Source organism: Ochotona princeps, chromosome 5 (assembly GCF_030435755.1).
Source record: "Ochotona princeps isolate mOchPri1 chromosome 5, mOchPri1.hap1, whole genome shotgun sequence".
NCBI lineage: Eukaryota > Metazoa > Chordata > Mammalia > Lagomorpha > Ochotonidae > Ochotona > Ochotona princeps.
Genome location: NC_080836.1, coordinates 50,364,137 through 50,376,558, shown reverse-complemented (window position 1 = coordinate 50,376,558; position 12,422 = coordinate 50,364,137). Strand labels below are relative to the sequence as shown.

The 12,422-nt window shown below is 44.6% G+C and overlaps 1 protein-coding gene across 3 annotated transcripts in view; it reads right to left on the bottom strand.

The window, feature by feature from the left end:
- MYO3B (myosin IIIB) overlaps positions 1-12,422 on the bottom strand; it is a 545,106-nt gene that overhangs the window by 349,568 nt on the left and 183,116 nt on the right. The gene's annotated exons all lie outside the window — the stretch shown is intronic.

Genomic DNA, 12,422 nt, shown 5'->3' with positions numbered 1-12,422 from the left:
GGAAGTTCAAGAAAATAGCAGAAAGAACTCTCCTCCTGGTCAAAAAGAAGTAAAATGGGGGAAGGGTAGAGCTCTGAATTTGAACATTTACTCAGAACTGATTCACTTTTAAAACAGAAGTTAAGCTACTTATGCATGATAGGATTTCTTCCGAGCTATTAATGAAAACAGCAACTGACAAAAGCAACAGTTTTGCACACCTGAACCATGATGACAAATTTAAAGCCTATACAACGTGATCTTTTTTGTATCGTGATTCTAATCTTTTTCTAAAGCTGTAGATTTTTAGCTTCAATAAGCAAAGAGAACTAAAGCAGCAAAAACTTATCAGAAATAAAAAATATCAGATAACTTGATTGCAACTTGCCTCAAAAAAAATTTTTTTTCTCATTGCTCATGGTGGCTTTTTGCTGTTTGTTTGTGTTTCCTTTTGGCATATGGCTGCCATAGTACAGACTACAATTTCTGAGTTTCTGGCAGTTAAACGTGGTCATGTGATTGAATTATAGCCATTGATACATTAGTGGAATTGGAGTATAGTATTTCCAGAAAGTCTCTCTTTTTTTTTTTTTCCATGATGATAGTGGACACGGCAATAAAGCCGTCCGCTTTATTTATACAGAATCAGTTAAACTCTGGCTCAGACTTTCCATGTCATGGTCAAGTGGGTGTTTCTAAGAACAACCATGCCATCTGCTTTATCCAAAAACAATAGAAAGTCCTGCTACAATTCTTATCCTACAACCTAATCTTGTATCACAAAGAAAAGGAGAACCTAAAGATTAAGGAAAGAATGAAACCCTAAATACAGGTCCCTTGATTAGCATAAGGTCAACGGGGACAGCCAAAACAGTAGGAATAATAGAAGGCCCTTTTGTAAGACATTATTATTGACATTAACCTCCAAGCTCACATTGTGTAAAAAGCCAGTCTCACAGTAGCAAAAATGCCTGGACAGATTAGAATTCTTCCGCTGAGCTGGCAATAGTAGGCACTGCGAATGTCCAAGCGAAAAGCACCGACACACGGAGACCATGGTGGTGGTAGAAGTGCTGGGAGCCCTCTGCTCCTAAGCCTCTTTGTTACATATCATGTCCTCTTCCCCCCAAGTCCATTAACAGGACAATAGGGCGTCAATGAGTCTGCAAAGCCCAGGTGCTACTGCCTTAGGCCTGATTCCTGAGTGCTCAGCTAAAGCAATGTAAATCAGCTCCACAGCCCACAACATATTCCCCCTTCTGTATTAAAGCAGACTTGAATGCGCCTGTCTTAGGTTGTGGACTCTCAGGTTTAACAGCCTTACCCGTCATGGGGAATCTCCGTAGCATGACGGAGTCCCTGTCTTAGGTCGGTCCGTGCCTGTGTCCATCTTACCCGTCACTGGCTGCCTTTCAACGCGTTGTCTGCTGTAGCTGCTCAAACCATACTTGGGGAGGCTGGCAAACCTGTTCCAAGGCTAGGAGTGATATCAATTGAGTAGCAATGAGCAAACACCAGTTCCCGGGCTTGGGAAAACAAAGCACTTCACAGGTGAAACATACATAAAAGGCACAATGGGAGACAAGAGGCCATGAACTTAGGAGTAACTTAGCTCAGTAGCAATGAGCAGACAGCAGTTCCCAGGCTTGGGAAAACATTTTGCACTTGCACAGATGATACACCAGAAATGCATACAATACAACAGAAAGGCATACAATGGAGTACAGGAGGCTTAGACCAAATCTAACAATATCTGCTATTTCTTTTCCAACGAATCAACCCACAGTCACAGAAAGTCTCTCTTTAAAAGATGGGACATGTCGGGCCCGGCAGCGTGGCCTAGCCTTGAACATCCGGGATCCCATATGGGCACCGGTTCTAATCCTGGCAGCTCCACTTCCCATCCAGCTCCCTGCTTGTGGCCTGGGAAAGCATTTGAGGACGGCCCAAAGCTTTGGGACCCTGCACCCATGTGGGAGACCTGGAAGAGGTTCCTGGTTCCTGGCATTGGATCGGCGCAGCACCGGCCCATTGCAGCTCACTTGGGGAATGAATCATCGGACAGAAGATCTTCCTCTCTGTCTCTCCTCCTCTCTGTATATCTGACTTTGTAATAAAAATAAATAAATAAAAAAAAAGATGGGACATGTCATCCTTCTCCTCCCTTCCTCTTGCTTCTTGGAGCATGGATACTGTGGCTGAAGTCTGAGCTGCCATTGCAGCTATGAGTTTACATGAAAAGAAAAGATATGAGCAGAGTATGGTAAAGTAGGTAGAAAACTGGATTCACAATGATACTGCAGAGCTGCCACATAAACTTTAGATTGCTTCTTCCGATCTTCCTTAACAGGAAAGACAAACAAACATGTTCTTTATTTATGCAAGTATTACAGTTTAGCCTAATCCTAAATCAGAAACTATTTCAGAGTGTTATTCTACCACATGAGACAAGATATGCTGTTAAATGTTGCAACAGATGCCTAGTATATGCGAACATAATTAAGGACTTACTACCCCAACCTGGGGAGTCCCAGAAGACTTTATGGAAAAGATGAACTTGAGCTGGGCCCTGAGATTGCATTAGATTTCCCAGAAAAGTGAGAAAGAAGCCATTTCAGGCTTGGAAAATTGCAAGTGCCACATCACAGAGCTGGTGGCTTCCGAGAATATGAGTTTATTTTTCAGGCCGGACTACATATAATCCTATGGGTCTGAAGAGACAGCAGCTTGCTTCCATGAGTGGCCTCAGGGAACAGGTCACCCCAGATCATCTCTACAGCCTTTCCAGGACATGCACTCTCCGTCATCTTCCTGCCTTGTTCTGCCCTCACTGAAGTCAGTGAGAGAAGCCGCTTAGGCCACCCACTGTCTAACACACTGAATTCACCCTAAAAGCAGTTCACTGTGACCAAGAAACCATTTGTAGACAGTGACCAGACTTAACTGAAACAGCACTAATAGGTTTGACACTGGGCACCCAAGCATAGAGGGACAGGGATGATCTGTGAGGGTCCAGTGAGAACTAGATGGCACAGCCTGCCATGGTGCAGGGAGCTCTGGACTTAGCTGTTCGCAGTCTTGTTTATCAGCAGGAACTATTGACAGGGGTTGCTATTTAGGTTCTGACCTGAGGGGAGCAAGCCTCTGATCATCATTCCCCAGCGACTGCCACCTTCTGTGGTTCACAAAGATCTTGCACAAGGAAACTTCCCTTTGAAGCTTGCTATCACAGGAATTTGGTTTAAGAAGAGATCATCTGGTGGTGTGGATGACCATCTATGCCTTAGTTCCTTCTCAAACAGCCTTGGATATCAATATCCACATAAACTCAAGTTCCTTAGCCAAAATGATGCTGTTTGTAGACAATCTTCGTACATCCTCCCACGTTTTATCTCTCTCTAGATTATTGATAATACCTAACTCAATGTAAATGAGAGTTGTTTTATCATATTTTTTAAGAAAATAGTGATCAGAAAGGAAGCCTATCTATTAATACAGACACAAATTCCTTTAAAACTATGTTTGAACCATTGTGCTTTTCCAATAGAAATGAATCAAGCTAAAAAAAAAAAACCCACCCTATGTGTTTGAGACTCAATTGATTGAATCTACAGATGCAGAAAAAGCAGATACAAAGGACTGACTGAACAAGGGTATTAAGTCTGAATTGTCTGCCTGGACTTCACCATGGTTTAGACCCCAAGTTCAACTTCGATAAGGAGGATCATCTGCCCACAGACAGCATGAGGTCTACAGGATGGTAGGGATGAGATGATGATGAAAGGGGCATGAACCTATAAATAGAGCCACTTTTTAGCATCATAACCCTGGGTCCAGAAATGATACAAGATGAAGCTAAGTTTTTCCCCCTCCAAAGTCTCAGGAACAGTGATTTGCTGAATAAACAGAAGAGATGCATTCTAGTTGCTGAAATACAGAAGCAGCCAGTGAGACCACAGTGGGGACTTGGTCTCGGGATGCTCAGTCCTAACCTATACAAGCAACTCGTGCCATAGTGTGATAAGCTGGCGTGACCCAGTTTTCTTCAGCAGACTTTTCTAAACCTTAAGCAAAAAAGTTCATAGTACATGGCAGCTTAGTAATCGGAGTTGGAACAGAAAGAACATCGATGCTGACGCAGGCTGAACCGGCTGTGGGGCATGATGTGCAAGCTCAAGGATTGGGAAACTAGAAGGACTTGCAGGCAGAACCCAATATAATGAAAAAAAAAAAAAAAAAAAAAAAAACAGGCCACACGGAGCAGAAATGAAGAGATGTGCCCAAAGGGACAAGGATACTATGAAGGCAGACTTGTGGATTATCTTCAATTTCTTGTTTCTCCCTGTTCTACCTAGAATATGGCTGATCCCAGGATTGTCTCAAAACTCATGACAAGTTAATGGCTTCCTAATCTGTATTTCTTGTCTTGATTTCTCTTGCCTTTTGGCAAGCACATCTAGCTACTTACTAGATGATTGTTTGGCTCTCCCAGGGACATATTTAAGTCAACATATGGAAAACAACCACATTCATCATGTTTCTTTAAAACTGCATTCCACCCAGTTGCTGAAGTCAGAAACCTGTGTCTACAGTTTCCTTTAGCCTCACATTCTGTCGCGGCTAGCTGAGCCGGCGTAGTAGGCACTGCGAATGTCCGAGCGAAAAGCACCGACACACGGAGACCATGATGGTGTTACAAGTGCTGGGAGCCGACTCTCTAGCCGTCCTCCACAAGCCTCTTTATTACCATATTACCTCCTCTTTCCCCCAAGCCCATCAACAGGACAATAGGACACCAATGAGTCTGCAAAGGCTAGGTGCTACTGCCCTAGGCCCGATTCCTGAGTGCTCAGCTTAAGGAATGTAAATCAACTCCACAGCCCACAACATATTCCCCCTTCTGTATTAAAGCAGACTTGAATGCGCCTGTCTTAGGTTGTGGACTCTCAGGTTATCAGCCTTACCCGTCATCGGGAACCTCCGTAGCATGACGGAGACCCTGTCCTAGGTTGGTCAGTTCCCGGTCCATCTTACCCGTCACTGGCTGCCATTCAACGCCTTGTCTGCTGCAGCTGCTCAACCATACTTGGGGAGGCTGGTAACCCTGTTCCAAGGCTGGGAGTGAATATCAGCTCAGTAGCAAAGAGCAAACACCAGTTTTCGGGCTTGGGAAAACAAAGCACTTCACAGGTGAAACATACATAAAAGGCACAATGGGAGACAAGAGGCCATGATCTTAGGAGTAACTTAGCTCATAACAATGAGCAGACAGCAGTTCCCAGGCTTGGGAAAACAATTAGCACTTGCACAGATGATAAAACAGAAATGCATACAATACAACAGAAAGGCATATAATGGGGTACAGGAGGCCTAGACCAAATCTAACAGCATTTGCTATTTCTTTTCCAACAAATCAACCCATAGTCCAGCATAGTCCAGTATGCCCACCCGCTCATGTTCATCAGTAAAGTCCTGTTGTTCCATAACTCTGGCAGTCTGTTCTGCAACCTTGTTCACTGTCACCACGGTAGCTGGTGGTGGCGGCTGTTGATGTACTGGCTATGATGGTCGCCGTTATGCCAAAGTCTCTTTTATTCTTATCAGGCCAACATAGGCCTCTCCGTCAGTCCCAACAGGCACAGGCGGGATTCAGGGCAGCTGCAGGATAACAGCAGAATCGCAATAGCCATTCCAGCATGCTGTCAGGGTGCACTGGAACTTGGTGTCATTCCTTTCAGAGGCATCTCCTGTGCTTAAGAGAGAAGCATAGGGATAACACAAGCAAACACAAGCTTCAAATTCAAGAGCTAAGGTTCACTCACAAGAGCGAGTCCTCAGGTTCAGAGGAAAGAAGGAACTAATCCTCTGCCATAGTGGCGGGAGGAGAAACAAGAGAGAAAAACCCGTAAAGTTTCCTCTCAAAGATGTTTCTCCAAAAACAAAGAAAATTCCTGGTATCCAAGGTACCTGGCCCTGGGACAAAAGGCCAGAAAGGTGTCACTGGCCAACTTCCTTGGTCCCTTTCAAATGATAAAGAGGCCAGTCTGAAACCCTCCTCCTTGCCAATGCCTGGAGAAGTGGGCTGAGGCTTCAGGTGGGGAATAGAAATGCAAATGTCACCCTTGTCTGTTGGGGAAGTAAGTACCTGTTAAGATAAGCATTTGTCCTGGGAGAGACATGCTCTGGTGACTCCAAGACAAGGTGGGGAAAATATAAACCTAACAAAAGGAGTTTCAAATCAAAGCACGGATGGGTAATAGCAAGGCTCAATACTTCTTCCCCCATCCCACATGCCTCTCAGAGAACAAAGTCCAAAGCCACTGATAAACTTCGGCTTTGCCAACAGTCAGGGAACACGCTGCAGAACAGCGACAAAATACTGATATACTTATGTTAAATATAAAGGCCTAATATACTTGCTTGTCCCGTTGATCTTCTGACTCAAATGCCATCATCTTGTCCAGTATCCGAGCTCTCATAAGACTCTGCAGCAGAAGCTTGCCGGACAAGCCTCTCAGGAATCCACCTCGGACCATTTTCATTTTCTGGGAAAACACAAACTGATCCTCGCCCCCAAATGAGGACGGGATCTGGGCCTAGCCACTTACCAGTCAAGGGGTCCTTCCACATAACATAACCTTTCTGCTTCTGAGACGGATTCCAATGACGATCTGCAGCAGACCGTCCTTCAGCATCCAATGTTAGAAAATTTAAAATAAATAATACAAGATTCAAATGATCTCGGGGAGTGCTATATTCCCCCTTTTTGGTTTTAATAAGGTAATCCTTAATAGTACGGTTGGCACGTTCCACAATACCTTGTCCTTGAGGATTATAAGGAATACCTGTAATTAATTGTATATGGTGGGAGGCAGCAAAATCACGAAACTTGCTGCTAGTATAGCAAGGACCATTATCAGTTTTGATAACTTTAGGAGTTCCCAAGATGGAAAAACATGCATAGCAATGGGCTAGAGTATGTCTGACTTGTTCTCCTGTCTGAGGAGTAGCTAAAATAAATCCAGAACAAGTATCGATAGTGACATGCACATACTTTAGTGTCCCAAACTCTGGGATGTGTGTCACGTCCATTTGCCAGACATGATTGGGCAACAGTCCTCTGGGATTTACACCATAACGAGGAACAGGTAAAAATTGAGGGCACACTGAAAGCAAAACGAGGTGAATCTTCTGGATGAAGAGGAATGGAAAAAAAAACAATCCTTTAAATCAATCACAACAATATTAAAATCTTTTGGAATGGCAGAAGGCAGTGGTAATCCTGGCTGCTGTGATCCCATTATCTCCATGGTAGCATTCACTGCTCTGAGATCCTGTAAAAGTCTCCACTTCCCTGATTTCTTTTTAATCACAAAAATAGGTGTATTCCAAGGTGAAGTGGAAGGGACAATATGTCCAGCAGCTAGCTGTTCTTGAACTATTTCCTTAACGGCGGCTATTTTTTCTGTAGAAAGGGGCCATTGGTCAATCCAAACGGGTTGAGAACTTTTCCATGTAATCTTCTGTGGAGTAACCTCAGCCGCCATCACAATGGCCCCTAGGGAAAATGCCCTAGCCCTTTCTTTATCCTTCTTATGTTCCACGGAGATTGGTTGAGTAATTCCTTGCAGCTTTCTTCCTATACCTTTTCCAGGAATGTAGCCGTACCTCTCCATCTGCTGCATAGCTAATTCCTGACCAGATACTAATACTGCTCCCATTTGTTGCAAAACATCTCTCCCCCACAAATTAACTGGCAGACCTGGTACTACATAGGGGGTAACATGGCCACCATTTCCTTCCTTATCCCTCCAGGCTAGAGGCCTGGAGCTAGCTAGGGGGCTTTGGGTAATCCCCAAACCTTGTAAAGTGGTCATGGTGGGTGTAACAGGCCAACCTGGGGGCCAATATTTCTGTGAAATAAGAGTGGTGTCGGCACCAGTGTCTAGAAGCCCAGTAAATTTCTTTCCTTCTATACTCAACTCCAAAGTAGGGCGGCTTGCCATATCAGCGACCCAATAAACAGAGGCTTCACCACTGGAACCAAACCCTGCTTTCTTCTGTCCAAGCCTGCAAGCATTATCTGACTTCACTGTGGGGAGCAGCACTAACTGTGCTATTCGTGCCCCTTGGGGCAACACTGCAACCCCAGCATGAACACTGGCTAAAACTTTAATTTCCCCTGTATAGTCTGCATCAATCACTCCTGGGGTAATATGAACTCCTTTCAAGGCTGTGCTGCTACATCCCAGCAGAAGCCCTACAGTGTCAGGGGGTAGTGGTCCATAAATTCCTGTAGGAATAGCCTGTACCCCCATTTGGGGTGTCAATACTATGTAGGAGGTGGTATGGAGGTCCCATCCTCCACTGCCTGTGCTCCCTCGGACAAGGTCATGAATGACCTTTGTCCCTGAGGAACAAACTGAATCGCTGCCCCGTACATTGGTGCTTGCGGGGCCCGGAGCTGGCCCCTGCTCCCGTTTCCCGGCACAGATGGCTGCCTGGAGATGACTGTCTTGGACCTGCATTCATTTGCCCAATGTTTCCCACGTTGGCATCGAGGGCAAACTCCTGGGGACTGCCTGTTCATATTAGCAGCCTGTGCACAACCTTGGAGTGGGCAGTTCCGGCGGATATGCCCTAGCCGGCCACATTTAAAACATCCTATTTTTGGGCGAGCTCCCGAGCCCACGGTTGTGCCACCACACAAAGCCTCTGCAATGGCTGCACCCATTATCTGTCCTTTCCCAATGTCCTTACAAAGTTTAAGATACGTGTTAAGGGGCTCACGCTTCCAAGGTCTAATTGCTTCCTGACACCACTTGTTGGCATTTTCATATGCTAATTGCTTTACAAAAGGCATGGCTTGATCTGCATCACCAAATACCCTATCTGCAGTTACCAGTAGGCGATCTACAAATGCCTGGTAAGGCTCGTCCGGGCCTTGGACAATTTTAGAGAGATGTAAATGTAGCGAGCCCTTTGGTGATAAAGACTTCCAGGCCCTCACTGCAGCAGCAGCGGTCTGTGCATAAACTCCTGGGTCATAATTAATCTGATCCTGTACATTAGCAAAATTCCCCTCTCCTGTCAACATATCATGATTTCTCTCAGGAAAGCCTGCCTGGGTATTCTGCCGTGCTGTGTCAAGGCAAAGCTCAAAGAACTCAGATTTCCACATTAGAAAATCGCCCCCATCCAGAGTAGCCTTACAGAGCTGTTTCCAATCGGCCGGAGTCAAATTGTTAGGTGCTAAGGCTTCAATCATGGAAACAGTAAAGGGGGCCGATGGACCATATGTGGCAACAGCGTCCCTCAGACTCTTTATGTCCTTAAAGGACAGTGCCAGGTGCTGTCTGATTCTCTGCCCCTGCTGATTCTCTACCTCAACTACCGGGAAGGTAAAGCGCCTAGCAAGGGTAGCTGCCTCAGGGTCTCCCTGCTCCTGTGCTTGCTTTACCGCACGTTCCACAGCTGAAAGAGAAGTTGAAAGCGGGGGTCTAGCACAAGCCCCAACAGTGCATCCACTCTGCTCCTGCCTCAACTGAAGGGAGAGGCGCTGAAGTTGCTCCTGTAAACCTTTTACAACTGTGCTCAGACATGATGGCGCCAATGGCTCAGGCGGCGCAGAGAGCTCTGTGCCTGTCCAAGAGGGACTTTTGTTTGGCACACGCTCTACAGGTGGAGGATCCTCAACAAACTCACTTCCATCCTTTTCCTTCTCAGCCTCCTCAGAAGAGGACCACGAATCTCCCTCACGCACTTTCTCCAGACCTTGTCTTGTCTGGGGTTCCTTCTCCTTATTTACCCTGGTTTGTAGCTGTCTCCTACTTTTAACAGACAATTTCTTACGGCGGGCTTCCATCACTGCTTGACGGGATGACCAACCAATATTTAGCAAGCGCCAGAGAAAAAAGATGACTACAATGAAAGCAAACCATGGGAATACGTCGCAGACAGTTTCAAAAAAACTCTGCGAGGCCTTAAGCTTAGTGTCGGTGCCTAGTGACTGGAGCAGATCTCGGATTCCCTTAATTACCTGCATTTTAGAGAGTTCTTGCCCCATGATAAATTTTACTTATGCCCCTGCAAAAATTATAAAATCTGCCTCTAGATTTCCGGGGTCCCTCAGATTGTCCCTCGTGCCCCAAGATGGGGAGAAGGTCTGGGGATGAAATTAATTATGCCCCTCTAGAGTTAAATCCTAAACTTGCCTCCGGATTTCCGGGGTCCCTCAGATTGTCCCTCGTGCCCCTGAACGGGGAGAAGGTCTGGGGATGAGATTAATTTGCCCCTCCAGAGTTCCAGGGGTCCCTCAGATTGTCCCTCGTGCCCTAGCACAGGGAGAGGGTCTGGGGATTAAATCAGTTATGCCCCTGCAGAATTCCCAAATTCCGAATTCTTAATTCAAAATTCCTAATTCCTTAATTCCTTACCTTTGTAGTTCCAGGGGTCCCTCGGACGTCCTTTGCGCTGTGCCATGCCCCACGTTACGGCGCCATTTGTCGCGGCTAGCTGAGCCGGCGTAGTAGGCACGGCGAATGTCCGAGCGAAAAGCACCGACACACGGAGACCATGATGGTGTTACAAGTGCTGGGAGCCGACTCTCTAGCCGTCCTCCACAAGCCTCTTTATTACCATATTACCTCCTCTTTCCCCCAAGCCCATCAACAGGACAATAGGACACCAATGAGTCTGCAAAGGCTAGGTGCTACTGCCCTAGGCCCGATTCCTGAGTGCTCAGCTTAAGGAATGTAAATCAACTCCACAGCCCACAACAACATTCAACATCAAAAGGCAACACACGGCTCTTCCAAAGATACACACATTCCTGGCCCCAGAAACTATTCATGTGGCACTCTACGTGGCAAAAGGGACTTTGCTGGTGTGATTAAGGTTAAGGACATTACATTGAGGTAGTTATTTTGGAGCATGTGAGTGGGCTCAATTCAATCACATCAGTCTTTCAATATAGAAGAGGGAGACAGCCAGGAAAAAAAAAAAGTAGTACAATGAAAGGGGTTGGAATATGGAAGAAGTGGGACAAAAAACAAGGAAAGCAGGAAACCTGGACGATGAGGGTGGGCCTCAGCTGAAACCCAGAAAGGCATGGAATGTAAGCAATAAAATGCTGTTAACTGAAGTGAGTGAAAAAGCAAGCTCTTCCCTAAACCTAACGAAAGGGCACAGCCCTGCTGTCACCTTGATTTTATGCCAGTGATGTCAGGTTTCTTGTCTAGACAATTGTAACATAATAAATTAATGGAGCTTAAATTTTTATTAAATTAGCATTAGTTGTACATATTTGTGAGCTACAGTGTGACATCTCAACATCTATGCATGACATGAGTAATTACTATTTCCTCTTCTTGACCCCATCACAGGAAGCTTGGAACGTTCTTCTTTTTATTTGTTCATACAACTCTTACTAGGCTATTGTCTCCCCTCTATGCTGTGTAATATTAGAAACTTACTCTTTGGATCAAAATCTGATTTCATATCCATTATCCATACTGTATTTCCTCCATCCATCCCAGCCTCATAAAATCACTTTTATGTGCTCATACTGAGTTTTTCTTAGCTTCCACATATAAGGGAATGCATGCAGTATTTATCTTGCTTAGGTCTGGTTTATTTCACTTAACTTATGTCCTGCATCTCATCCATTTTGCTGCAAATGATAGGATTTCTTTGGTTTTTTTTTTATGGCTGAATAATGCATCATCATGTATATATGCCGTAATTTCTTGATCCGTGTCTGGTGGTGGACATCTTGGTTGATTCTATATCTTAGTTACTGTGCTGCAAGAAATGTGGTGGAGCAGGCATCTCTTTTACAAAATTATTTCATGTCTTTTGATGAATATATACCAAAATTAGAGGGACTTTTAGATCATATGGCATTTCCATTTCCAGTTATTGAAACAATTTTATAATGTTTTACACTTTTAATCTTTTTTTGTTTGTCTGCTGTGCTAGAAAATGTTATACTGGTGGGTATTTCCATTATTGCTATGTTCCTTTTACGTCTACTGTAGGATTCCCTTCAGGATTTCTTTTTAGGGCTGCTCTGGTGGTGAGCTCTCTCAGTTTTTATTTATATGGGAAATACTTTATTTCTCCTTTACTTCTAAAGAAAAACTTTGTGGTACATAATATTATTGGTTGGATGTTTTTCTTTCTTGAATTTATTACTCCTTTTCTGGTCTGTGGGGGTTTTGCTAACAAGTCTGCTATTTCCTTACACATGTAGCAAGATATTTTTCTGTCTCCAGGATTTTCTCCTTGCCCTTAACTTCTGATAATCTGGCTATAATATTCCTTGGAGAAGTTCTCTTTTGCTTGGTTAAGTCTGATTTTATTTAGTTTCCTGTATCTGGGGGTTCTTTTCTCTTTCAAGTTCTGGGAAGTTTTCAACTACTATTTCATTCAACAGTTTTACA